The following is a 20,232-nucleotide window of genomic DNA, read 5'->3' on the forward strand; positions in this document are numbered from 1 at the left end:
AGGGGCAGAAACTTTGATGGGCTCCACTCTTGGGCAGTATGTGGATCCCAGGCAGTCACCTCTGGCCATGAGCGCCTACCGCTTACCCTTGGCATGCAATGCAAACATTATCCTCTGTGTGTGCCATGATGAGAAGATGTTTGGAGGCTCTACCCTAGATCACACTCCTGTACATTTCCATGCTCTACAGGCATTTTCCAACTAGGCCATTTCTATAAGACCCAATTTTAAGTTAAAACTCTGTTTCCAACAAACTTGCTATTTTTTAAAGATTTGTTTGTTTGTTTGATAAAGAGAGGAGAGAGAGAACATGTAGGGAGAGGGGCAGAGGGATCAGGAGAGAGAAAATCCTCATCAGACTCCTCCCTGAGTGTAGAGCCAGACACGGGGACTCAATCCCAGGACCCAGAAATCGTGACCTGAAATCAAAACAAATGTTTAACTGACTAAGCCACCCAGGCACTCCAACAAGGTCGTTATTTCTAAAATACTTTGAACAAAACTTTGTGTTGTATACCAGCAGAGGCCAACACTAATCACAGTGCACCCCTTGACATGACACTTCTCCCATGTTGGCCCCCTCCCAAGACACACACCTGGGAGGACGAAAGGCAGGCCTCAGGTGTGATGGGCAGCAAACAACCTCTCCATTAACTTGCCATATTCAGTGGGACCAACAGCCAGGAACATGCCAAGAGAATTCGCCAAGGATTCATTCTAACGGCATCAAAAAGGGTCATTTATTTGCTTCAAGACCCAGTCACAGGTAACTGCCAATGGCTCTCAGTTTGTTCCACCTTCTTCAAAGTGACAGTTGGAGCTAATCCAGACACCACACCTACAACACACAGTGCAGTCTGGCCTGGCAGTTCTCCCAGAATAACACCAAAAACACATCTATTCCCTAACACCAAGCTTCAAACTTTTTTTAAAAAAATTATTATATTTCATTTTAATTAATTTTTAATAAATTTTAATTATTTTTAAAAGGTTTTATTTATTTATTCATGAGAGACACAGAGAGAGGCAGAGACATAGGCAGAGGGAGAAGCAGGCTTCCTGCGGGGAGCCTGATGTGGGACCCGAACCCAGGATCCCAGAATCACACCCTGAGCCAAAGGCAGATGCTCAACCACTGAGCCACCCAAGTACCCCAAATTTTAATTATTTAATTAATTTTACTACTTAATTATTTACTTAATCTGTACTATAAAAAAACTGCCATGAAAAGCAATAAATTTCTTATGTTAAGTGCTTTTTGTTTGTTTTTTATTTATTTATTTTTTTTATGTTATGTGCTTTAAAAGAACATCTTTGTGCTGTTGTCACATGGTGGTAAAGATGTGTGAAGACACTATTACATGGAGATAAAGACAAAGCCTGTGTTTGTACCTCAGCCCTGTCATTCCTAGTTGTCTGACCTTCCAGCTACTTAACCTTTCTACACTTCAGTTTGCTAATCTGTGGAATCAGGACTAATAATATCTACGTCCTAAGGTTCCCTGAGGATTAAATGAGATAATCTACTGCAAAGCGTTTAGCAGCATGCCAGGCAGCCAGCATGTGTCCGAGGGGTTGGTGATCATAGTTAGTAGTGCCATGAAGTAGTGGCCTTGAGGTTGGCAAAGCCGTTAAACACCCAGCCTGGCCTCCCTCTGCCGCCAGCCATATCCTAAAACTGGACCCCCCTCCCCCCACCCTCCACTGCCCAGAGAAAAGCCCTCAGAGACTACAAGCTGATCCAGCAAAACAAAACCCCGGGAACGGTAAAGTGGCTGCCAAAAATCACAGTCACAGTGAATTTCAAAGGGAAATATAAATTATCCCGGGAAATACTGGTGATTAGCTGTGCTGTGCATTGCCACTCACCCCGAAAGAGTGACATCTACAGTTATTTCCATGTTATGATTGGAAAGGTGCACCAGGACAGTCAACACCAATTTTATAGCTTATTGTCCCCACTCTGTAAATGGCCTCCTTCCCCAGCTTCTCAAGTGGCTATCTGCTACATGGGGCTCCACCCCACAGTTGGCAACACCTCTGATTAGCATTAGGTGTGTTCTACTAGTTCCCTCAAAGTACACCGCTATTCACTAATTTGATATTGCAGGCAGAGGGAGCTCCCAACCAGGGCAAAGGCCCTGAGGTAGCAAACAAAGGGGAGAGGTGGGTGGGGTGGGCTTGGTCATCAGCAAGGACTGAGTTTAGCTGGAGGGAAAGGGGAGGCCCTGGAAGGTGTTGAGCAGTGGAGTGACATGATTGACTCTCGCCAGGATACATGGAGCTCCACTGGGAAGAGACCATCAAGAGCAGAAGCCCAGAGACTAGTCACACAGTTATTGCAGTTCCCTGGACCTACAAATGGTGGAAAGTGCCAGGATTTCGGATATTCTCTGACAGATGGGACACTGAGAACGGAAGATGACAGAGATCAAAGTGACCCCAATGTCTGTGGCCTGAACAACCAGGGTGAGATAACTTGCTATGAGCAGACCTGGGTGAGTCTGCTGTTCCTTCTGCCAGAAACACCCCCCACAGAGGCCCGGGCAAGCCCTGCTGCCTGCTCAGATCTCAGTACCCTCTGGTGGGCTCCCCAGGCTCTATGCACACCCAGACTTCTACCCTCTCAAGAGCCTCACACTTGTCTCCTCGCGCTCAAGGCCTCTTGTGTTCATGACAGACGGACCATGTCACCATGCTTGTCACTGTTTAAAGACCACATGGGGCTGCTGCCAGGCTCAGAGTTAGCACACACAAAACATGTCCAGCTAAACTCAAAATAGGTTTCCTCATGGTGTTTCTTGTTTGGTGAGTTTTCTTAACCACTTTACACCATCTTCATTAGCTACTAAATGAACATAATGATGTAAAACTCATCAAGTCGAAAATGAAATCCACTGACTACCTTGCACAAGTTTACTCTTTCTGCCACAGGCCCTGACTGGGTCCCTGCTGGCCAGGCCTACAGCTTTGGGTTCTTGGACTTGTTGCTATCCATACCTCTACATCCTCGTGGTGTCCACCGCATTCCCACCTTCTTCCCCATTTCCACTGCCTCCAGCCAGCAATGTCACCCTCACATCTACAGGACAAGTCACCTCTCTGCCTAAAAGCCCACTCTGGGATGCCTGGGTGGCTCAGCAGTTAACACCTGCCTTCAGTTCAAGGCGTGGTCCTGGAGTCCCGGGATCAAGCCCCAGCATCGGGGTCCCCTCAAGAATCCTGCTTCTCCCTCTGCCTATGTCTGTGTATCTCTCATGAATAAATAAAACAAAACAAAACAAAATAAAATAGAATAAAATAAAACCCACATTTCTCTGGCATTCTTACAGGGGGTCTGCAGAGTGCCCTTTATCGTGTTCAGTCATAGACAAGACAATGAATGAGAGAGAACAGACTGAGAAATGCAGAGACACCAGCTATGCCCCCACACCGTGCCAGACCCCTCCACACATGTATCACAGAATGTTCTCAGAATTCTGGAGGACTCTGCCTAGCCACCAGAATAGAAGCCAAACATCTGTGTCTGGCGTTCAACACCACCAGCAAGCTTGCTCAGCCTTGCTCTCTCTTCTCCCACAGACACTCTGCGCCTGAGTGACGTAGGAATAGGTCACTGGAAAGAACAGGGAATCACAGCATTGAGAATCTGGGCACCTGAATTCTATCACTGGCTTCAGTGCCAAGCATAGTTTTGACAAATCACTTCCCCCATTAATGTCTCAGAGATTCATCTGGTAGGTGGGATGAACATCTCCCTGAGGTGTTTAATGAAATCATGGATGTTATCAAACAGTAAAGAGGTATATTGGGAACAGCCTTGCCTTTGTCAGCTTGAGCTGCTATAACAGAATAGCAGGACTAGGAAGCTTACCAGTAAACATTCATTTCTCACAGCATGGGAGCTGGAAGTCTGAGATCACAGAGGCAGCATGGTAGGGTTCTGGGGAGAGCTCGTCTTCAGGTGGCAGATGGCCAACTTCTTGCTAAGCCTTCATATGACAAATAGAGACTGAACTGGCCTCTTCTTATAAGGGCACTAATCATACTCATGGGAGCTCCACTCTCATGACCTGCTCACGTGCCAAAGACCCCATCTCCATTGGGATTAGGCTTCACCATTTGGGTTTGGGGGATACAAACATTCAGAACATGCACACCTCAAAGGGAGAAAGGAGGAGTTTCAGCCAGAGTAGCCCACTTTTTCCATTAATATGGGTACTATGGAAAAATGTTTCCTCTGGGGGAAAGGAGTGTTTGGAAATGTTGGAAAATAGTATTTTTCACCTCCTAAAAACCATGCTTATTCATTATTCCCTCAATTAACAAGTATTTCTGATAACTTGGTATTGCCAGACCATAGGGCTACAAAGATGAGCAAGACACACTGCTAGTTCTTAAGGAACTCAGGGACTGTGGACAGGTGTCAAAATTACAAAAAGGTCTTTTCGTGTCTTTCTGTGCAGAAAAGGTGGCAGCAACATGCCCCATTAGTAGAAGAGGGTCATAAAGAAGCACAAAGGTAGTGTGCCCACCAGCACCCAGGGCTGAGGAAGGGAGGCAGCGGGGCTCGGGAAGCCACACAAAAGCAGGCAATGGCATGCTGGGTGCTGTACCCATTGGTACCTGAGGATGAGACACTGAAGGGAAATGGGGAGCATGTGGGAGGTAGCCAAGAACATGAGAGATAGGTTACAGTAAGAAATAAATAAACTGATAGAACAAGTAAGTAAATATTATGGAGGATAGAGAGAGCCAGGTTCCTTAGTATTGGAGAAGATACAATTATGGGAAGGGGTAAGAGCAGAAAGTACAAGGTGTGTTGTATTGGAACTGGAAGCACTGGTATGATCTAATGGTTTTTAATACAGATATTCACACTGAGAAGTGGAAAGAGTTATAGATGTGTGTTTGTTTGCAATTGCATATATTTTCTGTCTTTACCCGCCAAGAAAGCCTAGAAGCAACAATCCCCAGAAACAAGAAGCACACCAAGCACATAGAACCTGATTTCCAAACACCATCCTCTATGAAAGGAATCAGACCCCTTCAGAGAAAAGGTTGATTGTAGGCCTGAGGCAGGGCCAGAATCTGAAGATCTCGTTGTATCAAAAAATTAGGACATGTCCAAGGACTGATGGGAAACATGTCCATAAAGTATAAGAGTCCATAAAATGCAAGGAGCTCCCATAGGCCCAATCTGGGATCATTTCAGAATCAAATAAATAATACTATTAATGAAGAACACCCATCGAATAGAATAGAAACCTATATATCCATGCTAATAGAATTCCAACTAATAAAAAGGAATTTGTGGGAGATGGGCAGGGGATGGGTTAAATGGGTGATGGGCATTAGGAAGGCACTTCTGTTGAGCACTAGGTGTTATATGTAAGTGATGAATCACTAAATTATCCTTCTGAAATCAGTACTGTACTGACAGTACATGTCATCTAACTAACTAGAATTTAAATAAAAATTTGAAAAAAAAAAGGAATGGCATTTTGGTGAGGTGCAGTGTAATCTTAGAATATCTCCCCACAAGATACTAATCAATTTTCAAAGGATAAATGGTATCTTTGTGGTGGAAAGACTTGGAAAGCACCAGCATAACCAGATGGTCAAGATATCCATCATCAGGGGTGGCATGATGGATCTACCTCATGTGACACTAAGAGAGATATGCTAACAAGTACACTGCTTCATTTCCATAATGTTCTCGTCAGGGCTGCATGACCTGAGTCTAGTCATGAGGAGACATCAGTGGACCCAGGTTGAAGGTCATCTGACAAAATATAAGGTCTGCACTCCTTAAAACTTCCAAGGACATAAAAGACTTGAGTGCTGAGAATCATTCTGAATAGGAGAGTAAAAAGACATAACTACACACAATGTGTGAACCTTTTCCGAACCAGAAAGAAGAAAGGAACAATGATGGCATTGCTGGTGAAATGCACATGAAGTCTGTAGACCGGATAGGGGCAGTTTATTAGTGTTGCCAGTTGGTGGCCTGTGATTGTCCTTGTTTGGGGAAAGAGCCAAGCAGGTACACAGGGCCACTAGGGCATCATGTCTGCAGCTCACTCACTGTCAGTGGTCAGAAAGAAGACAGTGACAATGGATATGTGTATCCACTTGGGGAACCAGAGCAAGGGAGATATGCGAGTTCTTTGTGCTATACTTACAACTCTTCTGTGAGTGGAAAATTATTTTATTATTTTAAATTTGTATTTTTAATAATAATTGTCTAACTTTTTAAATATTTATTTTTAAATTACTATTTAAAAAAATATAGGGGTGCCTGGGTAACTCAGTCAGTTTGGAGTCTGACTCTTGGTTTCGGCTTGGGTCATGGTCTCAGGTGATAGATCAAGCCCTAACTGGGCTCAATACTTAGTAGGGAATCTGCTTGAGATTCTCTCTCTCCCTTTTCCTCTGCCCCTCACCCAAATGTGTGAGTCTCTCTCAATAAATAAATAAATAAATAAATAAATTTATAATAAATATTATATAAATATTTATTTATATAATATTTATATATTATATTTATATATTATATTTATATTTATAAATACATAAATATTTATTTATTTATTTATCTATCTATTTATTAAAAATATAGAGAGAAAGTGTTGCCTAAGTGGCTCAGTCAGTCAAGTGTCTGCCTTTGGTTCAGGTCATGATCCCAGGGTCCTGGGATTGAGCCTCCCATTGGGCTCCCTGCTGCATGGGGAGCCTGCTTCTCCCTGTCACTCTGCCTACCACTCACCCTGCTTGTGTTCTTTCTCTCTGTGTCAAATAAATAAAATCTTTAAAAGATGATAGATAGATAGATAGATAGATAGATAGATAGATAGATAGACACAGCACTATTAAATGCTATATTTGTGACTATCATGTCCCTTTATTAATATGAATCCTGCTGTGTGTTTAAGAAAATTTCTCCTATCATTCTATCTGGCCCACTGGTTGAGGAAATGTAATTCACTTTCTTGGTCTTTTCTTTCTTTTAAACCTTTACAAGCTTTCTGTAGACATTATTCATCTGATTTCAGTTTGTAGCTCAAGATTTAAAGCCAGAATTGTAGAGAGTGGTGCACACAGCAAATGCTGATTAAATGTGGTCCACTGACCATCTGAATGATAGAACAATAATAATATTAGAAATCTTGGTTGCATTTTGTAAATACAGCTGGATAGTAAAAACAAACACTCAAAGTTAACTAGAGAAGACATTATCAAGTGCTAAGCAAAATGATGCTTTAAATAATAGGTCCTAATTGATACAATGTATTCAATTTATGGATCTAACATGCATTACTTTTAGGATCTCTGCAATAAAAATGCTAAACACCATCTCATCCCATTTTGGACCAAGTCGATGCATTTTTTTGATGTCACTACAATATATTTATTAATGTTTAATTGAGGGTCAGTGCTCATCTGTATTCCTTAGCACATCAATACTAAGTGCCTGTTACTTTGAGGCTGCAATTTGGAAACAGAACAAAAGAAAAGTACTTTCTACATCTATGAATAAATAAGCAAATAATCATTTACAGAGCAGCAAGAAATCTTCACACATAAAGGCAACCTGCTAAACAGATTCAATTTCTGCTGCCTTGCTCTGTCTGTGGGACAGAGCCATATTCTTGACTGTGTGGCCATTCTGCATTCTGAGGAGCTCCTTAAAGCAGAGAAGCAATCAATGTCTTCATAAGTCATTTTTCCTTGGTTTTTACATAATGGCCACGAAATGCTATTCATTGAGAGTTGAATATTCTAATATTTCCACATTACCATACACATCAAGTGCAGATGACCAGTTTACAAAGGATTCAACTGTAATAAAACATATTTCAGACTAACCTGAGTGCAACTGAGCCAGTCTTTGACATTTCACAATGCTGGACTTTTGTCGGATTCATTATCATAAAAATCAGCCACTGTTGGGGCACTGAAGACTTCAGGCATAATCATTTTCATGCATCTGTTGCATGCCCCACACCATAGACATTATTTCTGAGCCTCACAAAAACTTGTAGAGCAGGAATACAAACACAGAAACTAAATTGCAGAGAATCGAAGTAAAGTGTCTAAGGCCTCACAATGAGATCACAGCAAAATCAGAATTTGAACCTTGATCTTTTCTGTACCAAACTCTGGGCTTTTTCTTTTATACCTCCCAGGAGTCATCCTTGAAGCAGTACCTGCTCCTTAGAGTTTCCCTAGCTACACAGGGGTCTTGTCTGCTGATTCATTTGTCTGGGTCCCTGGAGACCATAGGACCCACAGAGCAGAGCCTGAGCCTCATTCATCTCTGCCTTGCCAATATCTAGAATTCAGTGCTAGGCACTTGATAGCAGTACTGTGTAAATGCTGAGTAAATAAATGACTCTTTCTACTTGGATGAGGATTTGTGGAGACACAGAAGAACAGCAACCATCTTATGAGCACTGCTATTACCAAGTGCCAATCATTTTAATCCTCACGATGATGTCAGGAGGGAGACAGGATTTGTTTCCACTCTGCTGATCAAAAGACTGAGGCTATGAAAAGTTAACGAAATTTTTCTAGATTAGTCGCACAGCTGTGTGACTCAGAAATAAAGCCAATATCTGCTGACTCCAGAACCTGTGCTCTTCACCACTGTGTCCTACGGGCTAGATCATATCCTATGGTATACACCATACCCTTGAAATACACACCTGAATGCATGATACAAATGCAAACTATCCTATCGTCTCATTGGCTGCTTCATCCACCTCTTTCTCACAGAAAGCCGCCAGTAGCCAAAACAAATGAACAAACTGGCAAAAGTGGAAAGAGCCTCAGATCCAATTTAAGGGACATGGTTAAATAAATAAGAGCCTATCATCTCAGGGAATGCTATGTAGCAAGTCAAAAGCCAGTTAGAAAAACTATGCAGAAATATTTTCAAGTTACAAGAGAGAAAAGCAATATGCAAAATTGTAGGTAGATATAATCTATACTTTTATGATTACCAATATGTTTAAAAAAACAAACAGGCGGAACGAAGAGTCTTGCCAATCAGTCAGTGTGGCTGGGTGACTTTCTTTCAATTTCTTACAAAATAGGCTGTAAAATCTTGAGTTACTTATTATTTAGAAAAGTGCTATATCTTTTAAGTAGCCTACTGGTTTCTTATTCTACCCTTTGATTTCTGCATAATAATAGAGATTTGCTTTCTCAAATTCTTAATGCTAAACTGCTTAGGGTAAGCTTTGGTTTCCCTGGGACACCGGTCTTTTCAATGTACACCAAAGAAGATTTCTAGAAATGTTGTATTTTAAGCCAGCCACTGTGAGGAAGAAAGACTGAGAAATCACTGTGGTTGTGGGATAAAAGAAAAAACAAACATTTGAGGGAGATAGAAAAATTTTGGAAAAAAAAAATTTGGAAGACAAACAATAATTTAACTGTGGATACTTAACTACTCAGCACTTAGTCTGTCACCTTGTTCTTCATACACATTTGTTGATTTGCTCTGAATTATTTCAGCCGAATATTTGTTTTGAAGCATCTGTTCTTCCCCAGCAAGAATTTACAAGCAAAATAAACTGTGAGGGATCAAAATAACAAAAGTAATGCAAGTTCCAGGTACTTCCCCAGATCTGGGGTGTGTCATACGACCAGCAAGCTGAATGAGCGTGTATGAGTGTGCACACATGCAATGTCAATAGGCTTGAAAACAATGCTTAAAGTTACAGTATTCAGGCACATCAGAAAACATACAAAATTCCTCAAGATCGTGAATTTCTAAAAGGATGGTTGATTATGGACCACTCCAAAATACTCTCTGCCTCAACTCCTAAAACTAAAATTATAGAAAAATGTTTCTTTCACCTATCACCGAATGTCCTAGGGAAGTAACTGACCAACTGAATTTTGGTTACTCTTTATAAAGTCTTCATATTTTTAGAACTATAAAAACCCTCTCTAAAGTATGCTTTCATAGGTACTGTGGAAAACCAGATCTGTATACATGTGGTCCATGTTCATTGTTCAGAATCTAGGGTGGCTGACTCTCCACTGGCAATTCTCAGTCGTCTGCTTCTTTTGAAAAAGTGCCTTAGACCATGCCCGACCACCCCCCCCCACCACTTCCAACATTACTCCCACCACCACCTCCACCTCTTCCTCCATCCCTACCTTCTCTACTACCACCACCACCACTTCTTCCACCACCACCACCACCAACCCCTACCATACTGCCATCATCTTTACTGATTATATTAGGAAGAGATCCATCCAACTTCCCAGCTACTTATTAGGGGACAGGAGTTGAAAGCACTTACCCAAGAAGGAGGAACATTCTTTAGATTATTTCCAAATAGCTACAATGCAGAGAACCCAAAAGAACAGACAAGAGAGAAAGAGCCATTCATCAGCACAATGAAAAATGTGACCAACAAACAAACAAACAAAATATTAACTGTGCCCATATCTATGCATGAAAATAAAGATGATTTTTTCTGACCTTGAAAAGTGTTTTTACAACAATCATGAATTGCTTTAATAATTAGTTTTTAAAAATCCATTTTTAGAAATAAAAGGCAATCATCAGCTAATACATTGAGGCAAAAGCAAGTAGCATTCCTACCTGGAGTTAACTTGCATAGATTATGGAGTCAGACATTAGGATATGATTTTTTTTTTCAGCCACTTCAAAATGTGTAAACTCTGAAAGAGAAACTCTTATTTAAAATGTAATGGCAGATCCTCCCATGTGAAACAATTTTTTATGCCATGTTCTTTATTTTAATTGAATTTAGATATATGATCAGTCATTACCAAAATGGGCTAATCACTTAGGCAATTACTAACTCACTTAGCAATCTAGATGCATGGCTGTTAACCGAACCAGCTCAGTGCACTGAATATTAAAGTTCATTAGGTATAGTCTAGTTAAGAGAGAAATTAAAAGAAAAATTCTTATAGCAGATTGACTATACCAAAGAGGCCAAAGAAATTTTCTGGCAAGCTATAAGACAACTTAAAGATCTGGTCAATGATTCTTGGGCCTCTTCCACATTAGCAGTAACCCTGTAAAATGACACCACAGAAAATCCAAATGGTCACTTGAGTTTCTCCTTCAAGGGCTTCTTTCTCTTTCTCCACGTTATGTTAAAGGGCTTTGGACCATTTAAAAGATTGATGTGCCTCTCAGACATGAGAATGTACTACTGACTCTGTGGCTATTTTTAGAAGTCACACAAATGGAACAATTCAAATGCCTATTTATTATTGCTTTCTCCTGGTTTTGGTTGTACTCAGTTTTCACTATTAAACTGGACATGGCATTCAATTAGTTCCTATGAATAGACTTTTCATGAGTAATTTGCTCTGCTGGTGTTTTCATAAAAAAATAGCTGGACACATCTGTTTGTCAGTGCTCAAAACCACAGGCTCTCTTGTCTTTGAATGGTAATCACCACAACCTGCAATCTTTTAAGATTTAATTGTTTTTTGTAGAACATCTTTTAACACATTTATCTCTAATGGAATTCAGGACATTAGGAGTTCACTGTCGAGCAACTGCTATCATCATTATTTTTAAAAATATAATGCATACCACAATAATGTGTGTACCCTTTCTGCAACGGACAAATAGAACACACCAAGAGGATTGTATTAAGTTGATCTCAGCACCAAGAGGATTGTATTAAGTTGATCTCTGACTAACAACATAGCAACACAAACAGCTTAAATTCTTTGAGTGGCATAAAGGGATCTAGGTAAAATGCATATTGTAAAATAAAAAAACTAAGAAGATTAAATAAATTATTTCCACTAGCCTAAGCCATTCCAATTAGGATGAAATCCAATCAGAAGGAATAAAGCACACTAGAATATTAGTTCCTTGGAACAAAGTAGAATTAAGCTGTTTTCTTTTGGAGGAAGAACCATAAGACAAATAAAACAGTGACCTTCCATTCAAAGACGATGTTAATAGAAATCGCAAAACAGCAGCCAAAGATAAGAATGACTAATAAAGAGCAATGCTTTTAGCATGCTGTGAAGCTGCATATGTACTGGTTTCAAGCAACGCCTCTATAAATGGGGAAGAAGCTAAAGAAATTAGAAGGCTCTGCAAGACTAGTTTTAAAATAAAAGTATCTTCCCAGAGTCCTTAGATACGATGCAGATATTAGAAATAAAACTGGAGTTAGCCGGAACATTTTCCCAGAGCAGGAATGGAATAGTAACTGAAAGCCAATGCAAGAAACACTTCGGGTCCTCTACAGAACCAACTGAATTCCCACATGGCTCTAGATGGCATGAAGTCACGGTCCCCAGCCATTGGGATTTCCAGCAGCTAAGCATAATTCCAAAGCAGAGCTCCAAAACCAAAATAAGAGTGGCTGACAGTTCAGTGACCCTCACCTCCACTTGGCGGTAAAGTCTTAACTCCTGGACCTGAATGGGGACTGTGCCATCCCACAGCAGGAAGACTGTAGAGGCTCTGAAGGCAGAAGACAATGATGCTTTGTTGGTGGCTCTCTCCCCAGTACCTAATGTAGTATGTGCTGTAAAAGGCACTTAATCAGCATTTATGGGATGAATGAGGAGTGCCACAGCCATACTGTCAAAATAAATCTTGGCTTTATAATCATTAAAACTAGAATCTTAAGGATAAACATCACAGATTGTATAAAATGTTATCCTAAAGACAAATATTTAAAATGTATAGAATAATCACATAAACAATGTAAAAGGAAAGTGTTGTAATCCTTCTTTCTGTGTGTAAGAACCTCTAGTATAGGAAGAAAATCAACATTTTAAAATTATTTGCTTAAGGATCAGGAGATACCCAGATTTTAGTCCTGGATTCAGAAGGACCAAATATGTAACCTTGAGATTATTTAGCTTCCTTCAGACTCTGTTTCCTCTTCCTACCTCTGAAATTCCTAGTCCAATGTGTGCCACCAAATAATCGTGAAAGAAAAGAATGCCTGTGAATAGTTTTGAAAAACACAAGTGGCAGACTCTTTACAAAAGTAAAAGTAACTCAATGAAATTGCTGTGACAGCCCTACCTTGTTGATTCAGATTTAACTCAATTCAAATGGTGTCTCTTTAAAATTCAGCATGCATTCAGTGTGGCCCAACACCCGGAAGGCTGTCGGATTCAGAGGAGTTTATAGCCAATCTTGCTCTGTGTTTCCTTTCTCATCCTGTAAAATGTACAACCATGTCCCGTCCCTCCTCCTGGCTCCCACCCAGTCCTCCACTCACACATGTAGGCAGCACAGGCTACCTTTAGCTTCCCAGGTACCAGTGGTTCTGAATCACCCAGGAGTCACAAAGCCTTTTGAGGAACACCATGAGCCACCGTACACTAAATTCCATCATAAGCATTAGCAACACTGTGACAGAAATACCTGTAGGTGGAGCAATGATGTCTGTGAAGAAATGAAACAAACAAACAGAAGCTCTAAGACAGGCATGATGCAGAGTTTCTGAGTTTTCCATCATAATCTTATATATGTGCTCATCCATTTTATTATCTTGCAAACATTAGCAAACAAGTGGTAGCAGGCACCAAGGCACAGGGGTTACAAAATTATAATATCGTTAACTACTAAGTATTCAATGAATTATTATGCCAGGTCTACCGTCTACCCCCGAGGTTGATTCTATTCAGATTGAAAGTCCTCTCTTAATTAGCAATTCTGAATAGTTGCACACCCAATTCTTGCAAGGAAGGTAAAATCTCCCCATTGATCCTTATCTATCAAGGCTAAGAAAGGATATGTTTGTGATATTTCCAGGATTATGCAGTCCATCCATTCCCCTTCTCTTAATATTCTAAAATCACCTCCTGAATGAGGACAGAGCAGCAGACTTGAGACCACCTCATACCTACAAAATTTTTTTGGCCAAAATGCGATTTAGAGTGATTCCATCAACTTTTAAGAACTGGTCTCTGCTACGTGGACTGCTTTGGGGATATCACCCTTCACATTATATAGGGAGGAAATGTTTCCTCCCTATTCCTAGGTATCCATATAAAGGATTTGCTTTGCTGCCCCGTCCGTAACACCTACCTGTCCAGGGAGATGGAGTAAGTTTCCTGGTTGGTGAGTTTGAGAGCCAGATTGAGCAGATATAGCTCAGCCTCTCTCTACCTCCTTCTTTTTTTGTTGGAGGCCAGGTGACCTTGCAAAGACCCCCCAACACACACAAAAAGGAGGCAGCAGCTTATCACTGTCTGTGGTTGGGTGGGTAATTCTTATTCTGGAATTTGGTAATCAGAGGTCCATTGTTACCATAGACTTAAAACACATTCTACAGTGTTGGCTTTACCAGTCTAGAGCTGGTATTCAGATCTCCATCTGCTTTACCCCCTTATGTTATCTCTCAATTGGCTCATAACATGGAAAAGCAAGATGTGATCTCAGGGATGTGCCAGTTATTAAGCCACTGTCTCACTGTCACACAGCTCCTGTCTTAAATCTTCTGCTCTGTGCTGGGGCGGGACCTCTGCAGACCAACCACACTTCTGCCTTTGCCGCTGGCACCTGTCAGTCTCTGCCAGTAAAGGCCGCCAGAGAGAGGCTGCAGGCTAGAAGAGCAAGTGCCTTGCTCCTTCCCATCTGCTCCCTGCTGTTGCTTTCCTGTTCCTGTCTTCGACCTGCCAGCAACGCTAGGCTACCGTGTTTCATTCCAGTAGCCCCAGTTTGCAGTTTTTCCAGTACTCTCAGAATCAGCCTCATCCCCTCAAAGACACCAGCCTCAGCAGGCCGGGGCCACCCCCTCAGTACTGTGGATACAGGAACCCGTAGCCAGCTTAGGCAGTGCCAACTTGGCTTTTTCCAGCACACTGGGAAAATATCACCATTACTCTAGGATGTGTTTTGTGGATGTAAAAATGTGAGAATGACTGGATTCGATAATGGAGAGAAAGCCTCCTCGGTTCCCTACAACGGTGGCCTCCCCATGGAGCCTGATCACCCGGGATTTCACTGAGCTTGGTGCAGCCCTGGGTGACTCCCCATCCCCCTTTCTGCACCTCTGTAGCCCTGTCTGAGGTCACACAGGAGCAAGATCCATAGCAACATGGGCAGAGGGCATGGAGCCCAAATCGGCCTTTAGCGACATTACTCACTGCTTCTAGAACACACAGTGACCCCACAGATAATGAGGATCTTTCCTATGGTAAAATAGATAAGGAGGAATGCTAATGGAGGGGGACCAAATTCTGTACAGAAAACCAACTGGAAAAAAAAAAAAGAAAGAAAAGAAAACCAACTGGTATCTGGTTCAGTGACAGTTGGTCATTTTGTTTGTAAGAGCAAAACTATGCGAGGCACTTGGCACTCAGAGTCACTTCAGTGACTAGACCAATGGAGCCAGCTATCCCACCACAGACTGCTAGGAGAAGGAATTCCAGAAAGCCTGTCCCCAAGTCTGTACATTGAAGAATAAAGCAAAGAAGTCAGGAAACCAGATTGTCTTTGGCACTGTTATAGATTTGTGTCCTCTCTTCTTTTCCAAGGGCAGAAGTCATTATACTGTTTATCTCCCCAAGGTCAAGGGCCTCAAGGAAACCGACTTCAAGGGGATCCCTGGGTGGCTCAGCAGTTTAGCACCTGCCTTCGGCCCAGGGTATGATCCTGGGGTCCCAGGATCAAGTCCCGCATCAGGCTCCCTACCTCTGCCTTTGTCTCTGCCTCTCTCTCTCTTTCTCTGTGTCTCTCTGAATAAATAAATAAAATCAGAAAGAAAGGAAGGAAGGAAGGAAGGAAGGAAGGAAGGAAGGAAGGAAGAAAGAAAGAAAGAAAGAAAGAAAGAAAGAAAGAAAGAAAGAAAGAAAGAAAGAAAGAAACTTCAAAATGGAATGTCTGAAAGAAGGGTAAACTGTATCTTGTTCAGAGTTGAACATTTGCAGAGTTCTAGCACCTACAGGCCGTTCTGGGGTCACGTTCAAACATGATAAGAAGCCTTCAGGGTGAAAGCAAGAAGCATGGGTCAGGAAAAGGCAAAAGTCCCTGCTGGGGCCCTGCTATTCCCTAAAGAGCCAGGGATTTCTAGGTGTCCCAAGGAGTCAGGCAGACATTCAGGCACCCCTGGGCATTCTAGGAGACAGCCCAGAGTAGCAGCACTGCCCTAGTTCCACGCAAAGTGTGTGCCAGCTGAACATTCAAACTCATCTGAAGGACCAGAGTGATATTTTTCAAAATGCTGGTCCAACTCATTAGTGGGTGGTATTATCAATTTAAAGATTGGAGACCAGCGTTCACTATTCACAAACTAGAACAGAATGAATACAAACAAAGTCAGAGTGGCTGCATTTTTGTTCCATGTATATATAGGATCGTGGTGTATTTCTTACGGTGGATCATCGTCAAAACTGTGAAAGCCACCGATTTGGAGAATTCATTGTTGAGCCATCAGCAGTGGGTAAACAAACTTCCCACCAGGCCCTTGATGTCTCTCGGGTCAGCAGATGCAGCCCACCCACCAGCCACCAAAAGAGGAGGCAGGGAGGGAAGGAGAGAAAGGAAACACCAGTTCTTGCCCTTCCTTACCGGACTCTCTGAGTGCCCAGTGCCTAGCATCACTTTGCTCTTATGAACAAAATGGCCAACCGCTACTGAACCAGATACAGGTGGCTTTCTGTACAGACTATGCAGAGGTCCATCTGTAGGGGGAAGAGATACGGGGAGGCAGGAAGCCTGAGTTTGAGAATAACACCAAACAGTGGTTGAGGGCATAAAATAACCTGAGTGATGGGACAAAAATCACCAGAGCAGACTATACATTATAAAGTTACAAGCCAGAACGGGACCCTTTTTCTTTTAAATGTCTCCTCTGGGCTAGCTTTCGAGCAGTCTGATGTAATAGACAGGTTAAAAAGAAATTTAACCTTCGATGGAAGTGTCAGACTGTACAGAAGCGATGCCTCTCACTTCAGCTAGACCAGAAAGAAGTTCCATAAAAACAGTTAAGTCCACAGCTAGTGATCTGACCTCCCAGCAACAATTCTGGAAGGGAGGAACACGGAATGTCATCATGTTATGGACCTGAGTTTGCAGGACAGGTGACTTCTTGCCCAGACATTGTAACCCGCAATTAGTACATACTGTCACCAAGGGGTAATGGTTGCTTAATTATGGTCCAAAGGGCCCCAAGAGTTGAATTCCTATGACTGACATTAATCGTAGCATAGTTTTCCATTCACTTTTGGGTGGGTTTTTTTTTCCCTACAAAAACGTAACTGTTCAAACACAGATGTTGAACAATTGTGTTTTTTCATGCCATGATAGAGGATGGGAACATTAGAGAGACAGGCCTTAGGGTAGGCAGAAATGCCCAATTGATTTTTCTCCAGTCCATGGCCAGCATCCAAACAACTGCATCTTGAAAGAAAAAGAGAGAGAGAACAAGAAAGAGAAGCAAGATGCCACCCCTATCTTAAATGAGCATATTCTCCACCTGAATCCTTTTTCTTTTCATTATGTCTAAAGACATATTAGCTAGCTCCATGTTGCTATCTAATTTTTTTTGTTTTATTTAAATTTAGGGAGTTTCATTAGTAGGAGTTCAGGATATTGAAGTTTCCATGGAGGATCCAAAGCAATTGGTTCCGACTGCCAAGAAGAAAATTAATACCTCTAACTGGAATGGACACAGTATAACATCCCTGACTGGGACTAATAGTGTTTGAAACACATGGCTGGCTGTTCATGCTGGAAATCCACCCTCACATGAGCTCATCAGAAGCACTTGCTCCAATGGGGATAACAGGAAGGATTTGTTTCAGAGCTCAGCATGCTGGACAATCCTGTCCTCACTGTTTAGGACCTGATTAGAAGCAAATGCCATCATCCTTCTAGGCTGTGCACTTCTTAGCGTACTGTGGTTCGGGACACCCAAAAGTCAAGCTTCCATCCAAAATATGAAAAAGAGGCCAAGATTTGGAAGGATTCTTTCTTCCTCTCAGTATGCTTTCAGAGTTTCTGAAGTATCATTTTTAAGTCTAATGGCAATAATTGTTCAAGTACTTGGTTTTTCTTTGTTGCTTTTATTGTGCTTTAATCCTTTTTAAGACACAGTCTTGCTGAGTACTAACCACCAGTAAAAGCCAAGACGCACTAATACTTGGGATGGTTCTTCCTTCCAGCTCCCCTAAGGATCCCTGGGACCCCCCTCAGAACACAGTTTGAAAATCAGTCTGCCAGAATTCTGAAAAATTACATAGATTCAAAACTGTTGAGGAGCTGTAAATACTGCCAGCCTTAAGCTGCCAACTTTCCATTGCACTCCCAAGTTTGTATGACGTAAGTGAAATTTTCATTGTATAAGATCTTCAAGAAAAATAAAAGATTTGTATCTTTATCCACTATTTTGATAGGGACAGACTCCAATTTCAAAGATGCGAGTGAATCTCTGCTTCCATAGATATGCATAAAATATTAATCTCAGTGAGAATTACTCAGAACATGAGACCAGATCTTCAGCTGTGGTATTGAGGGATTTATGAGATTTCCAACTTTCCAAAGCTTTTCTATTCTTTTGGTATATTTCCTTCTAATTTTTTCCTATTTTTTTTCTTTTTCTTTGTTCATGTATAGCATGGAAAAGCCTAAAAAGCGGAAAGCATTATCCATAGCTCCCCATACTCCCTAGCCAGTATGTTGGCAGAGTTCTTTCAATCAGAACACTTTTTCTATTTATTTCCTTTGTTTCTCATGAGCCCAGCAACAGGAATAGGGCAGATGCTATTGTACCCATTTAGCAGATGAAGACAGGCTCTATCAACTCATAGCAGATCGGTTTTGGGAAAAGTTCCAGAATGGCATGCCCATTTTCTACTTGTAATTATTCATGATAAGAACTAACAGTTTCCATCTACTTCAAATAAAAATGGAATCCTTCCTCTGACTTCTTACAGAGGAGAGAAAAATTACCTGTGATTATCGATGTACTTAGTATCAGAACCAAAGCTACAACCCAGGTCAACTGATCCTCAGCATCAATTTTCTCCACAGAACCTGCAAGGCTGAACAGCAACACATTTTTTCCCTGCTTCCCCAACACCACTTCTGCCCCCATGACTACCTAGGAGAAGGAGCAAACTTGCAAAATTCACATTTTAGCCCTTGTGGACAAAAACCTCAAGGGAAAATACCCATAGCAGAAAAACTAAAGGGAAGTAGTAAAGTTTATGGAAAGGCAATAATGAAGCAATAGGAGAAAGATGTGCAGAAAGCATCCTGTGATGTTTTGGCCAAGAAGAGAGAAAGGGAGCTAACAAAGTCAGAAAAGTCGAAAGAATATAGTCTGGCCCGTGCAGAGTAATCAAGTCCATGGCAATAAAAATTCATTATGAACAAATCTCATTTAAAAACAAACTCCCAGAGGAACTAATTACACTAAATGTTCTGGCAGTGACTTAGGTAGTACTCATTTCTAAGCCACCCTGGGGGATGTGAAAGTCACCACGTTCTATAGCAAACGGGGGCTGCTAGAGTGCCTATCTCCTGCCAAACAATAAGCTTCTGTCAGGTTAGTGTTCTATCAAGCCTGTCAATTGTAACTTATTTTGTGTTAGGAGACAAGCTGGCACATTGTATAAAGGTCAAGTGGAAAACTGTCCCTTCTGCTACATCACTGTCATCAACTGATAAAGGTCATTCCACCCAATACATCACCATGACGGAAAATAACTTTGTTTGTCTACTGTGAAATATTAAAAAGTCCCTTTGCTGTGGGCTTTCTGGTTTCTCTCTGCTCTCAAAAGGTATTCAACTAGGCACTCCAAGGTATTCCAGCTGCTGCTCTGACAATAACTTTTTTATAAACAAATATGAACAGAAAAACACAAAGACAGCAAGTCTAAACTACTATATAGACTGATCATATTTAAATACTGGTGATTGTAATTGTTGCAATCACATCCAGCATTATATATAACCCAAATGTTCAGCATAAACCATCTCACTAAATCTCAAAACAAATCTGATATCCCATTTTATAGGTGGGAAAATTTGAAGCTTGGAAAGATTACATGATTTGTCTAAGCTTATACAGCTAGTAAATAGCAGAAGCTAACTTTGTTGTCAGGCTTTCAATTATGTTGACCTGAACGGCACTAATACTTTATGACTCTATTAGTTAGTAGAGTTACCGACTATTAAGAACAAGATAACAATGACAATCATCATTGGTAGATAAGATGTATTTAGAACATTCTTTTGTTCAT

At 41.3% G+C, this 20,232-nt stretch overlaps 1 protein-coding gene across 9 annotated transcripts in view; it reads right to left on the reverse strand.

Moving 5' to 3' along the window:
* The window catches only part of DISC1 (DISC1 scaffold protein), a 354,242-nt gene that overhangs the window by 249,061 nt on the left and 84,949 nt on the right, over nt 1-20,232 (reverse strand). The gene's annotated exons all lie outside the window — the stretch shown is intronic.

Source organism: Canis aureus, chromosome 4 (genome assembly GCF_053574225.1).
Source record: "Canis aureus isolate CA01 chromosome 4, VMU_Caureus_v.1.0, whole genome shotgun sequence".
Taxonomy (NCBI): Eukaryota; Metazoa; Chordata; class Mammalia; order Carnivora; family Canidae; genus Canis; species Canis aureus.